At 38.9% G+C, this 17,963-nt stretch overlaps 1 protein-coding gene across 1 annotated transcript in view; it reads right to left on the bottom strand.

The window, feature by feature from the left end:
- dysc (dyschronic) overlaps positions 1-17,963 on the bottom strand; it is a 550,335-nt gene that overhangs the window by 97,476 nt on the left and 434,896 nt on the right. The window lies entirely within an intron of this gene.

The raw sequence follows: 17,963 nt of genomic DNA on the forward strand, positions 1-17,963 counted from the left end.
GTGTGAGGAAAACTGAACCTAAGACTACGATGTAAGTTCAAAGCATTCTGTATTATGTGAAACATGTTGTATTATATAAAAAAACGAAGGAACTTGTAAAACATTCTAAAATGAGCGAGAAATCAAAGAATAAGTTTAAGGCGAAATAGTTTATAGGCAAGCTACGAAGCGTTTTTGTTTATCGAAATTAGGGACAACTGAAGGTCAGGTAAAATTTGTTGTGTAATTCCATAGTTACTAGGTTAGTGCTCACTGTACCTATATCATATTTATCGAAATTGAAATAAATTATTTGAAAATCAAACAAGTTGTGTTGAAGTATGGTTCGAACGTTACGATTATAGCCCCTTCACCACAGTACGCAGTCAGAACCACAAACGGGATTTGGATGTAGGTTAGCAATCAATCAAGGGACTCTGATAGCCTAGTCAGTAATGGCACGGTGTAACCAGGCCAGAGACGGTGGGTTCGAGTCACGGTTCGGTCGGGGAAGTCTTTCGAGTTGGATATGTTGTCGTCTTCCGTGGACATAGAGCGTTGAAGGTTCCAAATACGAGAAATTATTGTCCACTTTTAGATAAGCACATTCTGCGGGAAGCAGTTACATATGAGATGTGATTCTCGGGATGTTAAAAGTAAGGAGCGAATGGTGTGGAAAGCCTTCACAACTTCTAATTTAGCTTTGATCAGCCTAAATTACTGCAGTTAGTGTTACACTGTCAATACCCTAATTTTCGACCTATTACACAATGATGGAATTCAAATCAACGAGGAACGGGTGGAAGATTCCCACGACTATCAGCTAGACAGAGTTAGACCATAACGTGAAATGTTGGTGTGCTAGCATAATCTCGTTTATTAATTTATTTGATAAGGCTCAACCGAATTAACTTTACAGAGCCGAGGATTCTTGGTCACTATACAATACAAAACTATAGTCAAAAGGTACAACACAATAAACACTTTATCTTCCGCTATCCAAAAAGCCTCCTCTATCAGAAGTGGAGCCGCTTCCAATAGTTTCATTGTATGGCAAATTGTTGTACGCCAACGAGGGTCAGAGCGCGTCCATTGCAGCAATGGACGCAAAACGTGGTCAGCACTCACACACTCATCACGAAACGGTTGCTTTCCAAAGTCGACGACGCATCGACCGAAAGAACTGCTGATGAAGAACAATGAGGAGGACCACACAATGGTTGCTGCCGAGAAAACAGACGATCGCGTAGCACACATCGAGAGTGGCCTGCTTTTGTCGACAACCGAGTGAACACTGTGCTAGCATAATGCGCAGCATCATTTAATTTGTTCTCGAAATAGAACTCATAATTGGGATAAGTTCCCATCACTTCAAAGCATTATGATGATTGAAATTTTTTGCAAAGCATAGGTACTTTAACCCTCCGTTACTCGCGCTGTTGTACTTTGTACAGCACACATGAGTTTTCCATTGCCATTTTGTTGCTGAGTTACCTATCGATCTGAAACCAACGAGTATCCTCAAAAAACTCGTTTTGATCTAAACAAGCTAATCTTTGATTACAGTAAATACTTTAAAATGCGGATGATAGGGAAAATGTAAATGGAAACCGCGTAAACTGTGACCATACTACGTGGGATTTGACTTAATTGATTACAACATGGAATATATCGAGATCCTTACCAGATAGAAAGTTACTGTCTCCAACAAAGTTGTTCAGGAGATCATAGCCTTGTCGCTGGCGGAAAGTAGTTCAGAATTTTCTCACAACGTAGCGCTAGTATACAGGGTGCGTGACGAATTTTTGCAGTAAATTTCAAATAGTAATTTCTCATGCTTGTGCATCATGATTTAGATATATTTGGCAGCACTGGATAGCTTATACTGTTAGGTGTAAGATTTAAACAAACAATGTTGAGTAAACGTAAAGATGTCGAAACAAGAGAGCAATCTGTCAGCCGTTGTCGCTTTGTTGCGCGCCGGAGTATGCGTGAAAGAAAAAATTCGGTCGGTAAATGTGTCTGAAAGAACAGTGTATAATATTAAAAAAGGCTTGGGAGAGTGATAAGACGGAGCACCTGCTCATACTGCTAATAAAGCACAGAAATGGCTTACGGAAAATATTTCGTAAATTTGGGAGGAAGAAATTTGGCCCCCAAGCAGTCCCGATATCAATCCGTTGGATTATTTTGTATAGGGCGTCGTCCAACGGGATACCAATAGAACCCCTCACACCACACTTAAGCCGCTAAAAGCTAAAATCAAGGCAGTGATGACATCTATGGATCGAAACATTTTAAAACGTGCATACTGCAGTTTCCGGAAGCGTCTAACTACAGTTGTCGAAAGGGAAGGCAATTTTTTTGAATAAATTTACTCACAACTTCCATATGTTGCGAAAAAAAATAAATCGCACAAAATTCATTGCTAGAATACCTAACTGGTGTATTTTTTCTCAAATATGCCATTTACTGCAAAAAATCGTCACGCACCCTGTACATGTGAAATTCTCGCATGTGATATATCTCGAGATCCTGACCAGATAGAAAGTTACTGTCTCCAACAAAGTTTTTTAGGAGGTCAAAGCTTATTGCTTGGTACTCAATAGTTCAGCATTTGCTCACTACGTGACGCTAGTATACATGTGAAATTCTTATATAAAAAATCTCGAGTTCACGACCAGATAGAAAGGTACTGTCTTTGGCATAGTTGTTCAGGAGGTCAAGGCCTTTTTGCAGGTGGATAGTAGTTCAGAGTTTTCTCACTTCACGGCGCTACTATATATGTCAAATTCTCGCATATAAAATATCTCTAGATCCTAACCAGATGGAAAGTAAATGTATTCGGCAAAGTTGTTCAGGAAGTCAAGACCTTTTTGTTGGATGACAATTTTCACTATGCGGCGCTAATATATACGTGCCTTTCTCGCATATTTAATAGCTCGAGATCTTGATCAGCTAGAAAGTTGCTGTCTTCGGCAAAGTTGTTTAGGGGGTCAAGACTTTTTGGCTGGTAGACAGTAGTTAAGAATTTTCTCACCTCGTGGCGTTAGTATACATATATACTTCTCGCATATGCTATATCTCGAGATCCTGAACAGATAGAAAGTTACTATCTACGACAAAGTTGTTCAGGAGGTCAAGGTCTTTTGGCTGGTGAACTATAGTTCAGGATTGTCTCACTGCGCTGCGCTAGTATACACGTGCAATCCTCATATATGCTACAGCTCGAGATCCCGAACAGCTAGAAAATTACTGTCTTTGGCAAAGTTGTTTAGGAGATCAAAGCTTTTTGACTGGTGAACAGTAAATAGTTCAGAATATTTTCGGTATGCGGCGCTAGTGTACATGTGAAATATTTGTATATGCTTTAGCTTAAGGTCATGAAGTAACTGTCATCGTCGAAGTTGTACATGCGGCAAAGTTCTTCCGGATGGTGAGTTGATTAGTTCAGAATTTTATCACTTTGCAGCGTTAGTAGTCATGTGAATTGTAAAATATACTGAATCAAATGCAGCTTTATTATTTCGATGTGAAAAGGAACTAGATACCTCCATTATACCCAATATAGGTTTAGAAGTCATGCATATAGTTCGATGTGATCATATTGTTTCAATTTGTACCACATATTGTTTTATTTATTGTTGTTTTTTTTTCTCTTCTAACGTAACATATTTTAAACAGATTTTTTGTACATATGATGTTCACAACTATATCTTCTAATCATCTGTTGCACAACTTCTGCACAGCGTTGTAACCGTAGCGTGTTGTTTACATGTAAATCCTTTGCATCTACCACACTTGAGGGTAATAGAGGTGTTTCGGGTACGTCCGCAGGTTTTACAAGTTCCCTTCATTTTTTTCGCAGATGACTTCTCTTCTGTGATTCCATGGTTTGTTGGCACAACTGCATGCAAGATTTATTTAGCGTCTTTTGGGAGACTTTGGATAACCGTCCTCGAGATTAATTGCGCATTCATTAGACCGACAGCCAACTTATGAAGAAACACTCTTCTGAATTTCGACGAGACCTCTCTCTTTATTGATTTATCAATGATTTGTGCATTTATACCGGATGAAAACCAAATCAAGTATTGTACGTTAGTAAAGTACTACCACTTTCTTATCTAAATTTTATTTTCAGAAATATTCAAAATTGAATAGAAGATAACCGTGGGCCACCTGTTTGTTACTCTTGCAACCGAAAATGTTGCATAAAGTTGGTTAATGTAATGTAAAATGTATAAAATATATAGAGGAATGTACGTATTCTCAGCAACCTAAGCAGCGACCTTCTTTCTATAGCCCTTTTCTCTAAGGAACGCACACATATGCAGTATTGGTTTGTTTACAATCTTTTGCTGCCAGCTGCTCTAACAATTTCAGATGAAAGAATTGTCAAAAACTGTTTTGAAACGCATTTACAAAGCTCCAATCTTCTCTAGTGAGAGCGAGTATTGTCGGCAACCAGTTTTTCTTCGGCAACCGTTCCATTTGAACTGCATGTAAATCTGCTGTTCTATTATCGGCAACTCGAAATCAGCTACAATTTGTAGTGCGTGTGTTGCATTTCAAGAAAACCTTGCTAGATTGCTTTTTCTCAGTGGTAAACATATAGTCAAATTGAAGCTGAAAGCATAAAGAATCGTTTGCATGCATTCAGCGAAGTGTTTTCGTAAGAAAATCCAGTGAAAATAGTGTTTCAATTAGTGTTGCCGAAAATAGTCTGTCATGCCGAAGCCGTCATTTCCCTTATATATACACGAGTGACCCAGTCGAGCCATAGGACTATCTCAGTCATGAGATTGCTTCACTCAGTTGTCTGGAGAAATTTCCAAAAGCGTAGTTCACTCAGCGCTGAGTAAGCTATACTCCCGATCATAAGCTTAAATACACCCCCAAAATACATGCAAATCTGTTTCGTTCAAAGCTCTCTCATTTTACGTCCTATTTTTTATCTCCTTAGGTTATTTGAATGGTATGAATAGTATAGCATAAGGGTTCTACTACCACTTTTAATTTCAGTTTTTTTCAACTCAATTCTGAGAAAATCAATCATGATTCTTCAGAGTAAATTTTGAAAAATAGTGTAACTTTGGGTGAACCTTTGGTATACAAAATATGAAAATTATATTGAGCAATTTGCCTCTTCGTATTTCCATACAAAGTCTTTCAAATGTTCTAAAAAAGAACGAAAATTGGACGTAAAATTACAAAAATATAAACATAAGACATTTGCATGTTTTTGGGGGTGTCCTTAAACTTATAATCGGGAGTGTACGGTTTTATTAATTGCTCCATTCAACTGAGAAAAAGTGCATCACTCTCTGAATTACTCCCGTTGTCCGTGCACGCGATTTTTGTTTTCTTCTAAACCCCTCGATAAGACATGTTGAAATAAGCCTAAAATTAAAGAGAGACTCTAAACATTCATTTGGTGGAAGTTTCAGCGATATTGATAAGATAATATTTTCCATCTGAGATACGTGTTACAACTAATTTATCAGAGGTATACAAATGGAACGACTCACCCCAATTTATGTATCCATAAATCTGCATGAAAATCTTCACCAGCAAAAGAAATCCAGAATATTTTTGTCTTATCCCACTTAGGCTGATGTAAATTGAATTTTTATTTTATGATATTTGATATGAGAGAATTGCTCGCCAAGTTTTGAGAAATTTCAAAACTACTGTTCATCAGCCAAATGATCTATATCTCCTTAACAGCTTGGCCAAAAACTGTAAATTTCTAGCTGTTCAGGATCTCGAGATATTATATATGCGAAGATTTCACGTATATCCTAGTGCCGCGTAGTGAGAAAATTCTGTACTGTCGACCTAATGCGACCTAATCATGATATGAAAAAAAAAAATTGAATTTCTGTCCACCAGCCAAAAGGCCTTGGCCCCCTGAACAACTTTGCCCAAGACAGTAACATTCTATTTGGTCAGGGTTTTGTGAAAATTTCACGTGTATACTAGTGCCGCTTAGGAAATTCTCAACTATAGACTGTTCCAGAAAGTATAAGCACACTTTAAAAATAACAAAAAAAGTCATGTTTTTTAAAGTTTTAATAATTTTATTTGGCAAATCATATTTGTATTTGTATTTCAAATGATATTTTACTCTCGTTTTATCAACATATTTAATCATAGCCAAGACTCCTAACTTTTCCTCGTACATGACCCATTAGCTTCTGCACAGTGGTACTTCCCACCATTTTGACCACTTTTGGCCAATCTTTTTTGAATTTTTGGATGTCGTCCGCTGGTTTTATTAATTTTCGAAGCTTTGCTTTGGTTAAAGCCCAAAAAGTCTCGATTGGCCGTGCCTCCGGGCAGTTCGGCGGATTCATGTCTTTCGGCACGAAACATACATTTTGACTTTTGTACCATTCTAAAGTGTCCTTTGCGTAATGACATGACGCCAAATCAGGCCAAAATACTACTTGACCTTCGTGCTGCCTGATCATCGGCAACAATCGCTTCTGGAGACATTCCTTAGCGTATTTCTGAGTGTTCATCGTCTCCGTTGTGATGTACGGACTAGATGTTTTACCACACTCGCATATTGCCTGCCAAAACCATAGCCTTCTTACCGAATTTTTCGGTAAAAATTGCCCTCTCCGTTTCGGGTTTGTCCTTGCCTTCGCTTACAGTATAGAATTGTGGTCCGGGAAGCGTTTTGTAATCTAGTTTCACGTACGTTTCGTCGTCCATTATTATACACCCAGAATTTCGACACAATAACGAATCGTAGAGCTTGTGGGCCCGTGGTTTCACGGATGCGGCCTGATTTGGGTTCCTTTTGGGTTTTTTCTGCTTCCGGTATGTTTTTAGCCCAAGTCTTTCTTTGGCACGCATGACGTTACTCGACGAGGTCCCTAGTTTTTTCGCAACATCCCGAACGGAAGTCGCTGGTTTTCGTGTGTAGGCATCCCTGATCTTTTTATCGATATCCGGACTTACAGGACCGGATTTCCGGCCACTCTTCGGCGCATCTTCAAACGTACACTGTTCTCTATATTTTTAATCGCAGTTCGTACCGCTCCGACGCTTACACCCTCTTCCTTGGCCAATTTTCTCAAGGAGAGTCCGCTCACAGTGCATCATTTGTGCACGATACTTTTTCGTTGTTCCCGAGTAAAACCACGTATTTTGACAGGAAACACAAAACTGAGCTTTTTTTTTTGCTGCTATGTCATTCAGAAATGAGAATATATTTCATTATATTCAAAGTGACCGTTAAAATAAGGTGTGCTTATACTTTCTGGAACAGTCTACATTGTACACCAAGCCCCTCCCCATGGACATGGAGGTTGACGGTACTGAAGCAAAGGGTTATGTTTAATTTCTTTATATTTGCAACGATGATGATGTCCTATATCACCTTCTTAATGCTTGAGTATACCTCAAACGATACCTTGGTTGTTAATAGAACTTCCTTGATGCAATCGGCTGCATTATGCAGACTGAGCAATTCTGATTATAGTATCAGATTTGTTCTGTATACAGAGGAACTGGGAGGGCTTATTAAAAACTTCTCACCAACAAAGTAATGATCTTCTTGTAAATTTTGCATATAATTGTATTAATATTTTATTTTATTTAAGCATATTATTTTTGTTACAGTCAATTTGCATTAGCATATGATACAAGAGATTTAATATTACTTGCTCGTTTTCGCGTAAAATAATCAATATTTATCTTACTTGTAATTACCTTTGAAAGTTTTTTTTCAAGTTTTTTTTTGTGATCTGAAAATTTACCCAGTTTGGTAAGAAGTTTCGAAGCTAACGCATGTCCACAGGCCTAATAGAAAGATAGGCAGAACAAGTGTATCATTAAGAATGGTTGCATGCAGGGTTGCTTCCACTCACTTGCTATAGATGAGTGATTTTCGGAGTTTTGAATTCGTTAGATGTTGTAATGGAGATTTGTGCTGTTGGATGCGGGTGGAGATTGGAGGGCGGGTGTTTGACGCATAGAGCCTGTCAATTTCGCTTTCAGAGTGTCGCAGTCAGCGGTTTTATGATTCGTGAGCGCTCGCGATTCGTAGAATCGTTGATTGTGACTGCAAGTGGATTTGACGGGTTTTGTGTGTCGGACGCTTGCTTTTTGGCCTCTTCTTGTGTCTAATATGTGCAGAGTATCATTATAACGTCTAATGGTTTTGAGATTCCTGGTGGCGTGAAATATATTTGTGAGAATATCTTTTTGAGATTTTAGCAGTCACGTTTTGTTTGTTTATTTATTTCATGTAATTATCGTAAATAATAGTTATTCAAAGCGCTGTGGATTATAAGATGCTCGATGACCCTCGAGGGATCGATTTTGCTTACTGAGCAGAAAATCATGGATTTAACCCCAAGCTCTTCCACAGCACAATAAATCGCCACCATCATTTGTATATTTGATATTGAACATTAACCTCGGAAACTATTTGCATATCAAGCGAAAACGTAGTCCTGTATTGTCGCGAAGCGTTATGGTTCTGAGATGCTCGATGACCCTGGAGGGATCGTTTTTGTTAACTGAGTAGAAAATAATGGGTTTAATCCCAAGCTCTCCATCATGACTCTTAAAATTCATTATCACTAAACAAAATTAATATGTTCTTTCGATAGCCGGCTATCGAGAGATTAAATAAACAACAAATAAACAATACATACTTTTGGTTGCATCGCCAACTTGAGGTGAATCCTAACCGAATACCCTACCCAACCCTCCAACTCCGTAGCACTTATGAGGGTGTCGCTAAGTCGGTGGCCTCTCGTTAAGTAAGTACTACATCAACATTTCCTTCCCTATCCCTAGTTATGGTAAAGATGGGCGTGGCCGGGAATAGCGACAGTCATGCTTCTGTTACTCTTGTTTAGATTGGAACCAATGTTTACTCCTCAGCATTATTCCTGAAAGTAGTCTAACTGAGAATTTCAGAAGAGACGTGAGTGTCGCTAGTATCCAATCTACGAAGTATATCATAACAACGCTAACGCTAACGCTAACGCTAACGCAGTCTACATTGTACACCAAGCAATAGGCTTTGACCTCTTGAACAACTTTGTCGAAGACAGTAACTTTCTATCTGGTCAGGATCTCGAAAAAAAAAACCACGTGTGAGAATTTCACGTGTATACCAGCGCTACGTAGTGAGAAAATTTTGAACTACTGTTCACTAGCAAAAAAGTTACGACCACTTGAACAATTTTATCGACGACAGTTACTTTCTATCTGATCAGAATCTTGAGATATTTAACATGCGAGAATTTCGCGTGTGTACTAACGCCACGTAGTGTGAAAATTCTAAACTATTGTGCATCAAGCAATAGGCATTGACCTCATGAACAACTTTTTCGAAGACAGTAACTTTCTACCAGTTCAGGATCTCGAGCTATAGCAAACGCGAGAATTGTACACGTCAACTAGCGCCACTTTGTGAGAAAATTCTGGGCTACTGTCCAAACCACCAAAAAGTCTTGACCCCTTGAACAAGTTTGCCGAAGACAGTAAATTTATATCTGTTCAGGATCTCGAGCTTTTGTATATGCGAGAATTGCATGTGTATACTAGCACCGCGTAGTGAGAAAATTCTGAACTAACCAACGAAAATATCTTGACTTCCTGAACAACTTTGCCGAATACATTTACTCTCTATCTAGTCAGGATCTAGATATATTTTATGTACGAGAATTTTACATGTATAGTAGCGCCGCGAAGTGAGAAAACTCTGAACTCCTGTTAACTAGAAAAAAGGTTATGATCTCCTGAACAGCTCTGCCCAAGATAGTAACTTTCTATCTGGTCAGGATCTCAAGATATTTTGAGAATTTTACGTGTATACTAGCGCCGCGTAGTGAGAAAATTCTCAACTACTGTTCACCAGCCAAAAACCCTTGACCCCCTGAACAAGTTTGCCAAAGACAGTAACTTTCTATCTGCTCAGGATCTCGAGCTATTGTTTATGCGAAAATTTCACGTATATACTAGCGCCATGTAGTGAGAATTTTCTGAACTATTCTTCACCAAAGAAAAGGTTATGATCTCTAAACCATTTTTGCCCAAGACAGTAACTTTCTATCTGGTCAGGATCTCGAGATTTTCCATGATGTAACCAATTCAGTCAAATCCCACGTAGTACGGACACCGTTTACGCGGTTTCCATTCTGCGCATTCTTTTTGGCATTTGCAGTCTATTGGTTTAATGCCATGTAACTTGCGCCTCTTCTTAGCAGAATCTTCCTTCTAGATTTCTTTCTTCGTTCGCTTTTTAACTCTCGTAGCCCTTGTCGAAGATTCCTCTCCATAAAAAAAAACTTCCATCTGAATCAATGAGCTCATTCGGGTAGCTATCTAAGATGGATTCTCGAAGCTAGGATGGATTTTCAATGCCACTGGCTTTGTGTTCCGCCGAAGCTGCAAGTGCAACAACGGAAGCTCTGGATTTATCCACAAAATTTTCTTCACCGTCACCAAAACCATAAAACTCTTCATCAGACAATTCACTAGACGAGCTTTCATCCGTTCCGTACATCGAAAGATAATTGAGCACCGACATTTTTCAAACTTTTCAAACGCCACGAATAATGGAAACATACAGTCGCTGTCAGAACACGCTCACAATTCGTCGCTTATGTTGAACTGAAACAGCGTCGCTATGGCGATGTGACTGACTTGCGGTTACTTTTCTGATTTATATGCAAATTAACCGCAAGTCGGTTCCAGTCAGATTTTGGGCATCCAAAATTTTTCTTTTGCTTTTTTTTTTCAATGTGTTTGATTGAATATAGATGGATTCTATAAGAAAGCTCGTTAGTTGTCAAAGTTATCCATCCGAAATACGCGTAGAACGAGAAAACATGTAAAATCTTTGCGCGCTGTTTTCTCATTTTCGCTATTTTACAGATGGGACTGACTTGCGATTACCGGAGAAGGTTACGTATTTTTTCCAGTGAAATTTACGTGACAATTTTTTTGAGTGTAGACATGGAAGTTCCTTTTTTCCCAACACAGAAACGCCTCGGGTTCTTATGCCAAATGATGCATGTGCGTCTACAAAACACGAACGAAATCTTAAAAAAAAACAGTATTATTTAGTATTTTTTTTATTCAATCGGTATATAAAAGATGTACCGAGAACTTATTGGAGGGATTTATGGCTAATCGAGATATTTCCGATCAACTACGGAATGTTGCATAACATTGGTGCGAAATTGTGCACTCCGTTATTCGTGTGTATTTCTTTCTTAGCGTTTTGAAGTTGAATCGGTGTGGAAACCTTATTTCTGATCAATCTCAGTACCGCCTAAAAATTTCTAGAGCACACATATCAGCTCTCACAAAATTTATAACACAGAAACTGGACCTTCACGTTTGCTGCAGTGCAGTACACAAGAAGGTCCAATTTCATGAGTGATTTAACAACCGTCCAAGATTTGTGTCCTAGAAATCTTGAAGCCATTGTTGGACGCTGCAATAAATCACCTGAAGGAAGCCTTACTCATACCTGATTGTAATTTAGGAACCATTTATATGAGGTCCTGAATTTAACCAAGTTTTACTAAATAGGAAATCCAAAATATGTACATAGGACCGAAATCATAGGTTACATCTACTTTATTTTAAATCAATATCTAGACAAATGCTTCACTACACAGCTTAAGGTAGTCTACGTCAACCATGCGGTCGTGTCTTGTACACAACCCTGCCAATTTTTCACTATAGTTTTAAGATGTGTTTGTGTAGTGAATATTCGTCCTCGGCTCAGTAAAGCTAATGCGATTGAGCCTTAACAAATAAATTAATAAACAAACAAAAATGTATCTATTTAGGCGTGCTGCGTGTAGTGAATTCAAAATTCAAATGTGTTAATTTGAATCGAGCAGTCATTATAAGAACACACCATACTAGGAACGCATGAATGCTTTCATTTCAGTATCATCAAAATCGGTTAAGAACCCTCCCCTTGGTTAGTTTTGGCACCTTGCTGTTGGTGGGCGGGCTTAATTTCATGCTTTATAGTGGAGTGTTGGAGACGGTAGGTTAATGGCCAGCGTTGCTGGTTCATGCCGTGATAGAATGGCGCCATGGGCAGGTAATGGGAATTACTAAGCTTCCCCTCTCTGATGAACCACTACATGAGAAAACCAAAGATCTAGTCTTGCAGTGATATTTAGTATCACACTTGTTACTCCTTTGTTTGAGAGCCGCGTTGTAGTACGCTTACGTATAGGCACTGACGTTGGGTGCGATACTGGCGGGGTTAGTGGAAACGTGTGAGCATAATTGGAGCATATACCCTATATGTATACTTTAAAAATCAGCTAGGAAACTAACTTCAAACTGAAGCATTTTAGTCACTGGAAGGTGTCACCTGGGACGAACTAATATATAATAAATATAGGTCAAAGGCAAAAACAATTTGATACACGTTAAATTTTAGATTACATACACAAGTGCAGGTACTTAATAAAGCATGGGTTATAATTGATTAGGTAGATTAGAGATTTCAATTATTTATTAAATTAGGCTAATGATATATCATAATCATCAAACGATCTTAAATAAGAAAATTTAGACAGCCTAATACACTGAAACCTCCGTTTACGAATTCTTTTTTTTTTACGCAGTATTCAATTTACGTCCCTCTTTTTATGAAGTAAATCCCAAATAACGAGGTTTCTTTTTACGAAGTAAATTCCAAATAACGAATTTGTTTTTGCGATTATGGGAATCTGGGAAGAACTATGAAATATCCCACAATATGGGTATCTTTGGAATCGGAGTGAGATGTAGGAACCGGAAACCCATGTCTGACGCCATTTTGAAATCCAAGATGGCGGCATCCGGCTCATGAAAAACTGGAAGATACTTTCAATACCCCACAATATGGGTATTTTTGGAATCAGGGTGACGTGAAGAAGTGGAAATCTATGTTTGACTTCATCTTGAAATCCAAGATGGCGGCTTCCGGTTGCATAAAAACTTGGACATTCTGCCATATACAACACAAAATGGGTATTTTTGAAATCGGAGTGACGTGAAGGGACCGAAAATCGATGTCTGACTCCATTTTAAAATCCAAGATGGCGACTTCCGGTTACATACAAACTCGGAAATTCTACCAAATACCCCACAATATGGGTATTTTTGAAATCGGATTGACGTTTAGGGACCGAAAATCAATGTCTGACGCCATTTTGAAGTCCAAGATAGCGGCTTCCAGTAACAGAAAAGTTTGGAAATTCTGTCATATACCCCACAATATGTGTATTTTTGGAATTGGAGTGACGTGTAAGCACCGGAAATTAATGTCTGACGTCATTTCGAAATCCAAGATGGCGTGGGGTATTTGATAGAATTTTGAAGTTTTTTTGTTAGCGGAAGCCGCTATCTTGAATTTCAAAATGGCGTCAGACATCGATTTCCGGTCCCTACACGTCACCCTGATTCCAAAAATACCCATATTGTGGAGTATATGACAATATTTTCAAAAACCTCTTTTTACGAAGTAAATCCCAAATAACGAGTTTTCTTTTTACGAAGTAAATCCCAAATAACGAGTAAATCCCAAATAACGAGGTTTTTTTTACGCACTAATTCGATTTATGAACCCCCGTTTTGGTTCGTAAATGGAGGTTCCAGTGTATCATTAAGTAGATTTACAAAAGAATTAGGATGTGGGGGATCTGCTTAGGGAGGCAACTAGCCTTTAAAGTAACTGGAAACTAGCCATTTTTTGATGGTTGCTTTAAAATGTCAATTTGGTATATATGTGAAAGGATGAATCATTGGATTTTCGGTTTCTTTACATGTTGCAGCATAAATCTAGTACTATGTGTCATTTCCTCAAAACCCCCCAATAACCGACCTCTCAAATCCCTTCCCATGGCGTTCAAGTGGTCCGCATAGACTATTCAGCCATTACCCTTCCTTTATCCTCGGCTTTGGATTGGCTTGCGCTCCCATTGCCCCACCAAACACTGCAACATGAAAATGAAAAAAAAAAATGAAAGTATCATCAAAATCGATTCTTCTTCTTCTTCTTCTTCTTCTTCTTCTTCTTCTTCTTCTTCTTCTTCTTCTTCTTCTTCTTCTTCTTCTTCTTCTTCTTCTTCTTCTTCTTCTTCTTCTTCTTCTTCTTTCCCTTATTTAACGTCGGTCTCTGTTCCGCAATCTAGTGCCAATCACCGACGGACATCGATTGCTATCCATTGACGGCAATCGAATGTGCAGCAAGGCAGCTTCCACACCTGCGTAGGATATCGCACCCATTCACAACACACATGGACCGGGACCAACGGCTTTACTCCCCTTCCGAAGAAAGACGTGACCAGAGATTTTTATGCCTCAGAAAAATCCCACCGACCTCGGCTGGGATTGAACCCAGACCCATCGGGGTGTTAGAAAGCAGTCACGCTTACCACTACACCACCGGCGCCGGCCAAAATCGGTTAAGAAATGGATTTTTACAGCCAAAACAAAACTGTGTCACCAGTTGTGGGCACTGCAGTTTAAAAATCTTGGAATTGTCAAACGGTTTCTCAAGGGCAGATTTCATCACGCTCCAAAATGTCCAATCCAAAGCCGTTAAATCAATCCCCAATGGTGGCAGTTCAATATTTTCACATTCCAGAACCATTGCGTGCCACTCACGGATGCAACTGTAGGAATGTTTCAATTTCCTATCCAAAACCGAACAACAGAAAGAACAATTTTGACAGGACACGACCTTTGCCAACCGACCGGCGACGCCGTCGACCCCCCGTCTACGATCCAAATCTTCTCATCTCAATGTGCCGCTGTATAAGGTGAAGATATGTCAAAGGCATATAATTTACACTTTTCACATTTCGCTCCCTTCCGGGTTTCGTCTTCAACGGAACGGACCCTCGAAGAAAATACAGCACAACAAAGGCCAGCAACGGAGTCTGGCACGTGCGAAGGAATTTAAGTAAAAGTTCCCCTCGTTTTGAAAAATTGCCTGATTTTTTTCTTTTTCAATTCAAGGCAAGTTCAGCATTGCACGGGCGATAATTATACAGTCTGATTTGAATATTAAGATGGGAGATGATAGGAACGATCTTAGTGGGGTGCTAACGACCACATTCTGCGCTAGGGTGAGTGACTCAGAGATTTTAGCTGTTGAGTGTGGTCATGGTCGGATAGTGGTGGAAATTGAATCAAGATTGCGGGCACGTGACGTCTGTCAAATCAAAACTTATTCCCTTAGTTTGTTATCCTCCTTGAAAAAAAAAGTCATTATTATTTATTTTCTTGCATTTGCATGATTTTTTACTATGCAGATGAAAATTTTACGGTACCCAAAAAAATCGCAAATTATCAAATGTGACATTTCAATTAGACGGGTATACCATTAAGCACCGCTGCATACTCCAGATTGAATCATTTAGGCAGCTATCGTCAGCTTTCGTAATGCGATTACTTCACAACAGAAAGGGACATTCGTGACGCAACGAATAGGATTACGCTGCGACTCGTTTTTTCCCCTCTAAATTCTTCAACACAAAAAAGTCCCAAATGCGTCCTCCGGCACGTTCCTGAACTTCGTTCTCAAATTTGAATAGAGTGGTAGCACCCGGGATAATCTTCGGATCTTTCAAGGGTCAAGAAACGCATAATTATCGATTTTGGGACTCGTTGCAAGCGCACGCATTTCAACACGTCCGAGGAAAGCTCAACAAGCGTGACCGAAGGATAATGAGATCGATTCAGCGCGGTAGATGTTGCTCTCGATAAGGACCTTCTATTTTCGAGTTTCGAGCGTCTTTGGAACGTTGCGCCGGTTCGTTTTTAATCCTATTAACGGTGCGAAGATTGCGTAAAAATACGGTCAGCTTGAGAGACCTCAGACCCTTATGGGTCATAACTCAAAACACCCATATTTCGAGGGGACCGAAAGGGCACATGCCAAAAAAAAGAGCGAATTAATTGAAACGGCTGACGACCACGTCTCGGTAATGAATCAATTCTCCGAGACCCACATCTTCCTTTTGCGTGTTCCAGGCAGAGGTCCGATAAAGTTGGGAAAACAACCACATTTTTTCGGTTCCCGTTTTTGCGCCCAGAATCTATCGTGCTGCGAGATAGAGAGAAAAAAATCATACATCTGTTGTCGAGTGTGGAATGATTTGGCAGTTTATGGGCAGGGTCGTTTGGTGTCGGGGCAGGAGGCTGGCTGTGCAATGTGTGTTTTAATGATAGATGGATAAAGAGGGCTAAACTGCAGCAGCAGCAGCAGCAGGGAAAGTAACCACATCGTCACCACCTACACCCCGATCGATGCAAAAATAGAAATGCACATTTATTTACGTACGGTGTGGGATTGTTTATATGTGGCAGCAAGTATGGAATTACGCCGGTCGTTGGGTGGTGGTGGCAGCCAGCAGGATGCAGCATGTGCTATGCATTAGAAATGGTTGGAACAGATGATTGTTGGAATTTTGGAAAGGTTATAAAACGAAAAGATCCATTGACGAGTGTCGTTGATCGGAAGGGGTACAGATGATTGAGTGTTTTTGCTACAGTTATCAATGCATTGGGAGATTCAAGAAGAATAGTTCAAAAATAACTTGCTTTTTTCTGTGGATGATTATAAGACCAACCCGAAGGACTCTAACTATTGAAAAATAGAATGTTTTACGCTAAGAAGATATTCGAATTAACTTAGTTTATCTCGATGTGCTTCAGACAGTGACTTTGAGTGAAATATTAACACCCGGAATGATTAGTAGAACTGTACTCCCACACGTTTTCATTAGAAATTGTTTTAGCTACATTTAAAATTAAATTAAATGTTACACACTCATTTACATTGGCGTAACTAATAGGGGTGCCAGGGGGGCCAGGCCAAGCTTGTTAAGTTCAATGCTACTATTTAATAGTGATTAATAAAATTGGACCACCAACAAAGATTTTTTAAAGTCATTTTATGTTGATTACTTTTTTTATGTTCTGGACTAGAAGAAACAATTTTGAGAAATTATATTATATTAATTCGATGGCAATAAGACGTCTTCAGGCTCTACAAATTGGCCATGAACCCAGGATTTTTTCTTAAACTTGTGGAAAATTCGTAAAACTTCAAATAAAAGTTCATGGAAGATTGTTGAAATTAAGTAAACTTGGTAGAAATTCTAGGAATCTCATAGACCTTTAGAAAAATTCGTATAAAAAAGGAACTTGGAAAAGTTCTGATAACTGCGTAGAAGTAGGGAGGAAACCAAAATTAGTCAACTTGCCAACATAGGCTATCGGAATTCGTCCGGTTTTCGTAACATACATAATTTAGATATTACGTTCGAAACGGATTTACTCATTCAATCGGTTTACTACGCGGATGTACTTACGCGCACACGTCACAGCATTTTTTTCCATAACTATCTTGAAACAATACACAAGGAATCCAGTGTTCAAGCTGCCAACATAGGCTAGTCCATCTGCTGTATTGTCAAAGATAGAAGCAAAATTTATCTTATTTTTTTTTTTATAATTACTTTATTTGTACAGGCTCAATCGAATAAACTTTACAGAGCCGAGTTAACCTTTGCGTTATACATTATTACTGTCTTAAATTTAAAGTTAAAAGAACTGGACCGAGTACTCGCGGTTGTCTCGAGGTTAGTGGAGATTTACAATTTTTTGGATGGGAAAAGGGAAGAAGGAGGTTTGAAATTTGGTTTACGATACAACTATTTAATTAATCCTAAAGCATGAAATTATTTCTAATCATCTTGAAAACAAACATTGAAAAAAAACCCCACACGTACAAAATACAAACTAAACACAAGGTTAATCAAACTTACAATCTAAGGTTAAAATCCTTAAAGTAAACATACATGAGTTTCATAAACTCCAGATTGCGTCTAGCCAAAATATCCCGAACTGGAACATTAGGTTGTCTACCTCGAGCCCGAAGGGAATCATAAAAATGTGATCTGACTCCACGATACTCCGCACAA

This window comes from Ochlerotatus camptorhynchus, unplaced genomic scaffold (genome assembly GCF_037179485.1).
Source record: "Ochlerotatus camptorhynchus isolate MF236.1 unplaced genomic scaffold, CSIRO-AGI_Acam_v1.1 ptg000107l, whole genome shotgun sequence".
NCBI lineage: Eukaryota > Metazoa > Arthropoda > Insecta > Diptera > Culicidae > Ochlerotatus > Ochlerotatus camptorhynchus.